General features: G+C 40.6%; 1 long non-coding RNA gene across 1 annotated transcript; it reads right to left on the bottom strand.

Moving 5' to 3' along the window:
- Positions 1 to 419: 419 nt before the first annotated feature.
- Positions 420 to 8,114, bottom strand: LOC105001131. The gene is made up of 2 exons (XR_826823.1): positions 8,028 to 8,114; positions 420 to 3,278 (listed from the first exon to the last, which is right to left on the bottom strand). It is a non-coding gene; the product is annotated as an uncharacterized LOC105001131 (long non-coding RNA).
- Positions 8,115 to 12,141: the final 4,027 nt, after the last annotated feature.

Genomic DNA, 12,141 nt, shown 5'->3' with positions numbered 1-12,141 from the left:
TTATTACTTCCTATAGCACTTGTTGCGTTGCATGTGTGTTCAGTTCGTGTTCCAACTTTGTGACCCCAGGGACTGTAGCCCATCAGCTTCCTTTGTCCATGTAATTCTCTAGGCAAGAATACTGCAGTCAGTTGCCATGCCCTCCTCCAGGGCATCTTCCTGACCCAGGGATTGAACCCATGTCTCTCGTCTCCTACATTGCAGGGGGATTTTTTACCATTGAGCCACTGGGGAAGCGCGTTCCTACAGCACTTATTACCTGCTAAATATTATAAAGGTTGTATTTATTACATTTATCATCTTTCCCTCCTTGCCAGAACTAAAGCTCCACTAGAGAATGACCTTTTGTTTTCTTCATTTCATATTCCAAATGCCTCTACAACAGTGCATGACCGCTAATCAAAATTCATTAATTTCTGTTCAATGGACATAAAATTATTTTATTAGTATTTAAATTTAACAAAAATAAAACATGTTACCACATACACTGCTATATTAACATTTAAATACAACACAGGAAGGATTACAAAATATGAAACGCCAACAAAAACCAGGTCAGACTGATTTAAGGTGGGGAGTGTCCTGCCTGCGCATGAGCTCGTTCCAGTCTGGAACACAGGAGGAGAGTGCTACCCGCATTTCTGCTGCACCACTGAATCCATTCCTTTCCTTTGTTTTTAACTGGGTTAAGACCGAAAATCCCAGTTCACACAAACTAGTTGTTGTGAATGGTAATAGTAGCAGGATGCTCTTTCGACTTAGCAAAGGAAAATCTTCCTTTATCTTAATCCAAAATGCTGATAAACTTAATGCTTCATAATCATTCTTCAATGTGATTGAAGAACTGAGCTGCAATAATTCATTCTCTTCTTCAGGCACCAGGTCTAACTCGGTTATTGATTCTGGGTTTTGAAAAGCAAATGGATCTTTTACCCAACAATTTTGTCTTAGTGTTTCGAATTTCTCTTCTGGGAAGAAATGGTTAAAGGTTTGAGAGAGAAACGTGAGATGCAACAGTATCTCTAGTTTTATTTCCTCCAAAATGTTCTCATTAATAACATTCTCTTCGATGTGCTGCAAAAATCTTGGAAACATGTAGTAGCTAGGACGCTTGCTTTTCAGTCTCGCTTGCCACAACAATAATGTCTTTCGGAATCCTTGGATCCGTTCCATCTGTTGGAATACATCATTGTTTTTCCCCTGTAGTTTTAAACTGAGTTCATTAAGGATGCCAAAAATATCTGTTAAATATGCCAGTTTCATTACCCAAATATTATCCTCAAAAATAGTTGCCAAATGAGATCTCTTTTCAGTGAGAAAAACATGGATCTCGTTCCTGAGTTCATAAACCCTGCTTAATATTCTCCCTTGAGATAACCAGCGGACTTTGGTATGATACAGTAAGTGGGTACAGTTAGCTCCAATCTCTGAACAGAAGGTTTCAAGCAGTCGGCTGTTGAGTGGGCTTCCTTTAATAAAATTAACAACTTTCACTGCATTTTTCAATACTTCCATGAGATTCTGTGGGATCTCTCTGGACACTAACGCGTCACGATGTATAAAACAGTGATTCCACATGGCACTAGTCACCTCGAGCAACTTTTTAATTACTCTGCTCTGTTTCCCAGTTACATTTGCTGTTCCGTCACTTGTGATTCCTTTGCAGTTTTTCCAGTCTAAGTTATAGTGACCAACAATGCACTTTTCCAATTCTGTGAAAATATCTAATTCACTCAGGCATGAGGTTAAGTTTAAACAACACAAAAAATCCTCCATGAAGTCACCTTGCCACGTGTATCTCACATAGACTAAAAGTGCTGTGCAGCTTCCAGTATCAGTGCTTTCATCAAACTGAACTGCAAAGTCTATTCCTGACTGTAATCGAGCAGTAAGCGTGGCCTCTAAATGCTCGGCAATTGTACAAATTCGAAGAGCTATTGTGTTATCGTTAGGAATAGTTTTTAATTTATCTGCAGATTTATCATCAAAAATTGTACGCACTATATCCAAGCATGCTGGAAGAATAATTTTTTCTGCAGCTGTGTAAGCCATTTTCTCTTTTGCCACCCGATATGCAACTAAGTACGATGACAATAAGGCTTTCTCACTGACAGCAGAATAGCTAAGAAATGGTGTTGGTGACTTTACGTCTTTTTTCTTCCTTTGAAAATATTCAAGAGGCTTATCAGTAAGTTCAGCATGCTGTGTTTCTAAGTGCCTTTTTAATTTGGAAGGTTTTAAGCTTTCATTTGCAAGAATATTATTACAAATAACACACTGAGGTCTGTCACTTTCAAAGGGTTTTTCACATTTGATAAAACCATATTTTAAATAATCTTCATTATAACGTCTTACACTAACTTTTTTCTTTTTGAAATGTGGTTCAAATGCAGTTGATGTTTGCAGATTAGAGTCAGTATTTTTCTCATAATTGTCACTGGTCACACTTCCAGATCCAGAGGTAGAACTTGAGCATGCTTTTGCATATTTTGCTTCATTATTCCTCTTTCTTTTAAAAAAGAAATGATCCATTTTAAAAGCAATTTTGAATGTTACAATTGCCACTAACTCAAATATATATGTATATGTGCGTATACATATTTATAGCCTAGATAACATCTTTCCAAAACATTCAATTTGCAACTGAATCTCAGTTGAACATCTTAGACTTTATATCCAGTTGCAAGTTATAATATACAACTAGACTGCATATCAGCCGTTTTGTTTATCAATGAACAAATGACTGAAAAACCGTTTCTTAAGCAATCAATGGACACTATATTTATCATATCCCCTCCATCAAATATCTTTTCACATATTGAAACTGACCTTAGTATTCCCTGCAAGGTGCACGATTCTGGCAAAGGATTTATGCAAAGCACTCTGATATTTCAAATTTTATTTTGTTTTTAAAAATGTTCATCATGACTCACAAAATTGATTTCACGACCTACCAAATGGGTCCCACACATAACATGAAAAATACTGATACAGAGACATTTTCTTCTGTTGTGTTGGTAGCTTGACTACGTCTGCTTGATGATCAAAAAAACTAGTTGATCTGCTAAACTGCTGGCTGACACTGGAACTTCCTTGAAGTGGTGGGTATATATCTCAGATTTTTATTCCTGATACTTTCTGATGGGAAGCATATTTTTTAAGATGGCAAATTATGCTTTGATCTAGTAAGGTTCCAATGAGGTCTTCCTTGGCTAGGTCAACTATACGGTTGGAGCTGGTGATATATCTTTAGAGCTTTCTTGGAATGCATCCTTGACCTGAGAATAAGACCAGAAATATGATATTAAGCATTACAAGACAGAGCAGTACTGTTCCCAGCTATAGTGACCTTTACAAAATCCAAGGCCATGGACGTTGAAGCAAAAAGCTGTAGTTCTCCTCACCACCATGTTATACAGGTTTAGGCCCATTTCTAAAAGGCATACTACTTCAACCAAGACTGGGAGAGAGAAAAAATGATGTTAAGACCTGGGGGTCAGTACCAGGAGATGCAGAGTACACTGCCAAAGCTGAACACAGCAGACCATGGAGGAGCACAGCTCATCCACCAAGTGTTTTTCCTCTTAGCTCACTTTGAGTGTGCCCATTTTGAAAGTACTTACTGCACTGCTTTCTTGAACTTGGGATATTTGGGTCTTATCAACATAATACAGCACTTCCTTACAAACCTCTCCATTAAGTAATGCCACTTTGTGTGTGGGGGAGTGGGGGTCGGGGTGAGAATGGAATGGAAGAAGGGTAAAGTCTTCCATCTGTGCTCAGTCACCTCTGACTCTTTGCAATCCCAGGACTGTAGCCTGCCAGGTTCCTCTGTCCATGGCATTTTCCAGGCAAGAACACTGGAGTGGGTTGCCATTTCCTCTTCCAGGGGATCTTCCGAACCCAGGGTTTGAACCTAGGTCTTCTGAATTGGCAGGTGGATTCTTTACTACTGAGCCATCAGGGAAGCTGACAGATGATCTGAATGCCATCAATTTTCATCAGTCCGTCACCACTATATTTATTCCGGTCTAATCTTTTAATAACAACACCAGATTTAAAGAGGCATAATGTTTTGACCTTGAAACAAGAAAGATGCTGCCAGAGGGAGAAGGCCTTGGTGAGGGTATTCTATAAGACTTCATTAAATTGTATTTAACAGTAAACTTGAAGGGGACTTATAGTATGTCATGTATAATACGTTTTTTTTTTTTAAATGTAATAAACTTGGCAACTTTAGGTTCACAGCAAAACTGAGCAAAAGGTAGAGATTTTTTTCCCACATAGCCCTGCCCCCACATATGCAGTATTCCCCATTATCAACATCCCCCACCAGAGTGGTACGTGTTACAGGTGACAAAGCCACACCAACACATCGCCATCACCCAAAGTCCATCACTTACACTAAGGCTCACTCTTGGGGTCGTACATCCTATACAAATGAATAACGGCATGTATCCACCATATGGCATCAGAGAGAGTATTTTCACTGCCCTAAAACCCTGTGCCTCTATTTATCCTTCCCTTCCTTCCTACCCCCACTGATCTCTAGTAGTCACTGATTTTTTTTAACCAGCTCAGCTTCACAATTTTGCTTTTTCCAGGATGCCATACTGTTGGAATTACATGTATATAGACTTCTCAGGTTGGCTTCTTTCACTTGGTCATATGCATTTAAAGGTCCTCCATGTAGTTTCATGACTTGATAGCTCATGTCTTCTTAGCACTGAAAAATATTTGCTTGGTTCTAAGTTTATTTATACATTCACCTACTGAAAGACAACTTAGTTGCTCCCAATTTTTGGCAATTGTAAATAAAGCTGTTATAAACATGGGCTGCCAGTTTTTGTGTGTACAAAAGTTTTCCACTCCTTTGGGTAAACACTAAGGAACCTGACTGCTGCACTGTTTGTAAACGTGCATTTTTAACAAGGATGCTCATTTTTAACAAGCCAGCCACTGGAAAAGACCCTGATGCTGGGAAAGATTGAGGGCAGGAGGAGAAGAGGGCAGGAGAGGATGAGATGGTTGGATGGCATCACTGACTCAATGGACATGAGTTTGAGCAAACTCAGAGAGATACTGAAGGACAGGGAAGCCTGGTGTGCTATAGTCCATGGGGTCACAAAGAGTCAGACACGACTTAGCAACCAATGGGAGAGAGAATTCAGGGTCTGGTAGATGCTTCTGACTTAATCTTCCTTAGATGTTTCCCCAAAGATGACATGTTCAAAATATCTTACCCTCCTCTGAGCAAGAGGCAAAGCTTTTCTTTGGACGTCTTCCATCCTGTCTGCCAAGGTAGTTAGCAGGAGTAATGAGTTTCTGGCAGATGCCTCCCAGATGGAGGCAAAGTATGGTGGACAGCATCACCATATTAAACCGGAACTAATCTGGATCTCTGATAAATAAGAGCAATAATGCTCTTTAATCAGCTGTGCATCTAGTTTAGCCATTCTTTAGAAGAGACTTTCAAGAGTTAAGGTAACCAAATACTTGTAGCTGAAAGCATCTTATATACCAAGGTGTATTAATAGAGGCATGGGATAGTTTCAGGTTAGTGACTTTCCACTAATGAATCTTTTTATCTACCTGTTCCTAGAACAGTGTTTGTCACATGGTAGGTTCTCAATAAACGCATTTGAAAGATTAAATGAGAGAATGAATGACACCTATAGTAAACTGTACCATGGACATTCTATTTTTATTAGTCAGTGAAAAATAAGTTACCAAACTATATTTGAACAATTTGGTGATATGTAAGACATAGATTAGTGAGACATTTAAAATTGGATTCACAATATTATATTTAAAAATAAACTGCTTATAAAAATATAAATGTAAACTATATTTAGATTTTTCTTATAAAGCCAATCACATAAATCTACGTGAAAATAAAGACTTAAAAAGCTAATCTCTCATTTATATTATTATGGGTATGAGTAATTCTTTTTTTTTTTTTTGAGTAATTCTTTTAGGACAAAAACAACTGTCTTTAAATCATTCTGTTCTTTTTTATTTTTACTATTTTCATTTGGACCCAATCCTCTTTGAAACTGAAAGTGTTAGTAGCTCAGTCCTGTCCAACTCTTTGCGACTCTCATGGACTATAGCCCACCAGGCTCCTCTGTCCATGGAATTCTCCAGGCAAGAATTCTGGAGTGAGCTGTCATTCCCTCCTCCAGGGGATCTTCCCGACCCAGGCATCAAACCTGGGTCTCCTGCTTTGCAGGCGGATTCTTTACTGTCTGAGCCACCAGGGAAGCCCCAAAGAGATTATAGAATGACATACGCTTCAGTCGACTCCATGGACTGCAGCCTGCCTGCTAGGCTCCTCTGTCCATGGGATTCTCCAGGCATGAATACTGGAGTGAAGTGCCAAGCCCTCCTCCAGAGGATCTTCCCTACCCAGTGATCAAACCCACTTCCTCTTGCATCTGCAGGAGGGTTCTTTACTTCTAGTGCCACCTGGGAAGCCTCTTTAGGAGTCCATTCGGCTGTGCTTCAGAGCAACAATGTATGTTGTTGTATTCAAAAAGTATTCTTAAAGGGCTTACCCGCTTTCTTCAGACAATTCACCTACAGTAATAGTAGACATGGTGTATTAGTGTACAGACCTGAAAAATGTGAGGAAGAAAGCATGTGGAAGTCCTTTTTTAACTGAAAGAGGATACAAGGGAATAACTAAATGGGAGTCTGAAGTAGAAAATGTTGCAAGCTTGACAGAAGGTATGAAATAACTGTCTACAAAAGTGCTGTGAGTGGACTGGGAGAATGTTCTAAGGTTTTAAGCAGGTCTGCATGATTGCCTTACATGCTTAACACAATGATCATTATTATGATGCCTGACAGGTGTGGTCTTTAATTACCTACCATGAATTTTTACCTCTTAGACATACTTCCATAGTGCTCTAGTACTATCTTCTAAAAATATAGCTCTGATCAGTTTCCTCATAATTCAAAAACCTCTACTGGCTATGAACCAGTGCAATCTCTTCAGGATAATGTAATTTAAACTGGTATCTCCACACAATCCTACACTTCAAGCTCTAAGACTGCCATGAGTTCTTGAAATACCTCCCGCATTTTCACACTTGTGTTTTCATTCTGGCTGGTATTCCCTGTGCCTGGACTACTTCTCTTGCTTTAAGTCATTTAAAATCCTATTTATTCTTTATGATTAAGCTCAAATGCCACAGCATTTATCCATTCAATTAACATGTAAGGATTTACAATGTGCCAGGCGCTGGGAATACAAAGCAAGAAAATGGATAGTGGGTATATTCATACAAAGGAACACACCTGTTCAGATGTTAACAATGAATGAGCTAGAGTTACACAACACTGTCAAATCTTACATTAAGAAAGCTGCCAAAGGATATACACATTTCTGACTGTGAAAACTATGCAAAACAGCACTACGCATGTAATTAAAAAATAAAACATAAAGATACTTTAAAGGGGAGGGACCTTGGTCAAGAAAGAACAGAATGGAATTGGATGGAGCAGACAAGGGCTTCAAATATATGTATTGGTTCTAGTTTTATTTCTACTTTGTGTCAGTCAAAAAATATTCTATTTTTAAAAGGGATGGCTAAGGCGTGATTCTTTCCTGAAGGCACTGCCTGCTTGTCTCATAACCAATAATTTAAAATTACCTTCTGCCTCTGATATTCTCCTTTGTTTCCTGTATTGTTATCGTGCACTCATTAGTTAATTATGCCTTAAGAGGAGGACTTTGCAGGTATGAGCTTTAACTAGATTAGAATGTAATCCTCTTCCCAGGAGACTCCCGTTTCCTCCAGATCTCAAGGGAGCTAACTAGGTCTACGAACCCCAGCCTGACCCCTTCAGCCGACCAGAGAGCATCCGCCCCCGGATCCAGGATCGCAGCTCCCTGCCTCCGGTGGACGTCCATCCGTCCTCTGGGCAAAACCGAAACATGCCTCCCACCAACGAACCCTGCAATGTCTCCCTTCAGACGAATCCGACCACTCCCACCAGAGGTCGCTTTTCTTCCTTCTTACCTCCAGCCCAGAGCCGCAAGCCTCCCGCCTAACCTGCCGAGCGCCAGTGTACCTCGCCCCCTATTCCCTACTCAACACCACTTCCGGCCTCGCCTCCGCACCCATAGAAACCCATCCCACCTGCAACCGGAAGAAGGCCGGCTCGGTCCTCTGCGCACGCGCGAAGCCAGGAGGCGGCCCTGCTCTCGCGGTTGTCTCGCGGTGTTTCCTTTTCTCGCGCGAGGTATTTGAAGGCTCTGGCGGTAACCGAGCTGTCGGCTGTTTGCGGCTGACTGGCCGGAGTTGGGAGCGTCTGCTGAGACGCGGATGGTGGTCACTCTCTGGCTGTCGTCAAGCGCGGACGGCTTCGCCTCGATCCGGTCCGGCGCCATGGGAGCGGAGAAGAGGCTGGTACCAATCAAGCAGACCTTCCAGCTGGCCCAGCAGCCGCTCCGGAACCGAGATTGATGATGATTGATGATGTTGGTGACTGGTGATGCTGAACCGCCGCCTCTGGCCGGGCCGCCCCGCTCGGCCACACGCGAACACGCTAATTTTGACAGTCTCTGTAAGAGAATTACAGAGATTTTTTAAATTGCCGAGTCATCGGAAAAGACCCTGATGCTGGGAAAGATTGAAGGCAGGAGGAGAAGGGGACGACAGAGGATGAGATGGTTAGATGGCATCACCGACTCAGTGGACATGAGTTTGAGCAAACTCTGGGAGATGGTGATGGATAGGAAGGTCTGGCGTGCTGCAGTCCATGGGCTCGCACAGAGTCGGACAGGACTGAGCGGCTGAATAACAGCAACAGCTATCATTTACCTTGTTTACTTATTTAGGAAGACTTATTTTAATAATCATTTTAGGTTTGTGTCTCTAGGTTAGCAGTCCACCGATTTTTAACATAGATCTGCATTTCATCAAATAGATATAAAATGTATGCAAGTAAATATATATATATTTTATTTCTGCCCTGTGGATGGTTTAACAGAACACGTTTTTAGGCACAAAATAAGTCAGTGCAAAGAAAAATTCATTTTGTTACCAGACAACTATTTTTCAGGTTGATAATACAGGTCTCCCCCACTTTTAAAAGTTTGCTTTAGGCCAGTTAGTTCACTTTTAGGAAAGACCTGTATTGTATTAGTGCCTGTTTTTTTTTTTTTAATTGGAGGATAATTGCTTTATAATATAGTGTTGGTTTTTGCCATACATCAACATGAATCAGTGGTCGGTGCTCCCTCCCTCTTGAACCTCCTTCCGGTATCCCACACCCTCTTGCCCCTCTAGGTTGTCACAGAGCACCAGGGTTGATAGTTGAAGGAAATCTGGAAGGGTTTTCACCTTTACCAAAAAAAATAAGCAAAGAGCAACAAGAGTTGGTATGCTTAGCCTTCAGAGTCTTTCACGTGGAGCCTTTACAGGGGCAGATGACCTGCCAAGCTCCCCTCCCTGCAACTACACTGGGCACCTCAGGTTCGGGGCCCCATAGCTTGGGACTATCTCTTCGAGCATCTAGGCTGCATCTCCGTTTATTTCATGCATCAGCAAGTGTGTTCTAAAGTATCCCAAAAGCTTAGTGTGAAACCAGCTGTAATTTTAAGTGTTTTGATCAGGGTGAATGAAACGCCCAGTGTGTGAGTTGAATTTGCTTGGGTCCACTATTTCCATGCAGAGAGAAAAGATCTTGAAAGCTGCCAAAGTTAGTATTGCTTCTGTTGGTAACAACGTGGTCTCCAAAGTTGGCCTCCAATGATCAGTGAACATCTAATTAACAAATAGATGGGCTTCCCTGGTGGCTCAGCGGTAAAAAATCCACCTGCATTGCAGGCAACGTGGGTTCGATCCCTGAGTCGGGAAGATCCCCTGGACAAGGGAATGGCTACCTGCTTCAGTATTGCCTGGAGAATTCCATGGACAGCAGAGCCTGGTGGACTACAGTCCATGGAGTTGCAAAGAGTCAGGCATGACTGAACAACTAACACACACATGTCTCTTTCTTAATGTATTCCCCCTCCTTCCTTCCCAGAGAAAACCACTATCCTGAATTGTCTGTTATTCATTACTTTGCTTTTCTTTAGAGTTTATTATAAGGCTACCCACTGTATCCCCCAGATATGCAATGTATCTTTGCTTTTTTTAACCTTATTATAAATGTAGCTATTTTGCATGTATTATTTTGTAATGAATTTTTTTCCATTTAACCCTTTCTAAGAATGATCCAGATTTATGCATGTTGCTATGCATACTCAATCACTCAGTTGTGTCTGACTCTTCATGCCCCCATGGACTGTAGCCCACCAGGCTCCTCTGTCCATGGGATTATCCTGGCAAGAATACTGGAGTGGGTTGCCATGCCCTCCTCCAGGGGATCTTGCCAACCCAGGGATCGAACCCACAGCTCCTGCATTTGGCAGGCAGATCCTTTACCATTGTGCTACCTGGGAAGCCCTTGTGTGTAATTATAGTCTTTTCCTTTTCACTACTATATAGTATTTTGCTTTAGAAAGACAATACACTCGAATTATCTGCTATGTTGTTTACTGTTATGAACTAAATGCTATCAGCATTCTCAAACACATACAAAAGTTTTCCTGGCTGATATTCCTAGAGGTGGTGTTATGAGCTGAATTGGGATTCTCCAAAATTCTTAATTGTGGCCCTGATTATCAACATCTCCAAGTATCTCAGGAATTGCCTGCATTTGGAGATAGAGTCTTTAAAGAGATAGTTAATTAAAATGAGACCTTTGGTGGGGAGTGCTCTAGTCTAGTCTGATGTTCTTTTAAGAAGACGAGATTGGAGAGGGGGGTTCAGGATGGGGGACACATGTACACCCATGGCTGATTCATGTCAATGTATGGCAAAAACCACTACAATATTGTAATTAGCCTCCAATTAAAATAAATTAATTTAAAAAAAGAAGATGAGATTGGCCATATAGAGAGACACTGGACATGTGCATTCAAAGAAGAAAGGCCAGTGAATACACGGAAGAAGACATCTGCAATGCAAGAAGAGGAGGGGGGAAGAAACCAAACTGTGATTTTGGACTTCTGGCCTCCAAAATGAGGAAATAAATCTTTTTTTTTTTTTTAATAAATCGGTTTTTAAACCACCCAGTCTCTAGCATTTTTGTTACTGCTACCCTAGCAGATGAATACAACTAGAATTGCTAGATGGGATTATGCATAAGTTCAGTTTAATTAGTAATGCCAATATTATTTTAAAGTGCTTGGACCAACTTACAATCCTACTGGCATGTGTGAGAATTCTTATTCTACAGCCTTGCCTAAACCTGGTTTTGTCAGACTTGAGTTTCTCCAGTCTGTTGGGATAAGAGTGGAATGTTACTGTTGTGTTGATTGCACTATCCTGAAAACTAAGGAGAGTTGAATATCTTCATGTATTTTTTAAATTTCTATATCAATAAAATTTTTGTTATATCTTTGTCCACCTTTCTGTTATGCTATTTGTTTTTTCCTTACTGTTGGGTAGGAGTTAATTTTAATGAAAGTAAGATTTATTCTTTAATGCCCTGTCTTATGTCTTATTTAAGAAATTCTTCCTAACCTCCAGAGTAAAAGAATATATTCTTTTTTTCTGAATGTTTTTCATTTCAATCCTTAATGTACCTGGAATTGATTTTTGTTTTTAATGTTTGATTTGAGGTAGATGTATAGTTTCATTTTTCCCTGCACTAAAAACAGTTGTCCTAGCCCTATTTATTGAATAGTCTTTGGCAGCTCTGACATACATCAAGTCTGCCTACAATGCAGTTTTCTTTCTGGCCTCTATTCTAATTATGATTTTTGTCTATCTTTAGACCATTATTCAGAAAACGAAGATCATGGCATCTGGTCCCATCACTTCATGGGAAATAGATGGGGAAACAGTGGAAATAGTGTCAGACTTTATTTTTTGGGGCTCCAAAATCACTGCAGATGGTGACTGCAGCCATGAAATTAAAAGACGCTTACTCCTTGGTAGGAAAGTTATGACCAACCTAGATAGCATATTGAAAAACAGAGACATTACTTTGCCAACAAAGGTCCGTCTAGTCAAGGCTATGGTTTTTCCTGTGGTCATGTATGGATGTGAGAGTTGGACTGTAAAGAAAGCTGAGCGCCAA

Source organism: Bison bison, unplaced genomic scaffold (assembly GCF_000754665.1).
Source record: "Bison bison bison isolate TAMUID 2011002044 unplaced genomic scaffold, Bison_UMD1.0 scf7180017864379, whole genome shotgun sequence".
NCBI lineage: Eukaryota > Metazoa > Chordata > Mammalia > Artiodactyla > Bovidae > Bison > Bison bison.
This window is presented reverse-complemented; position numbering and strand designations above follow the sequence as displayed.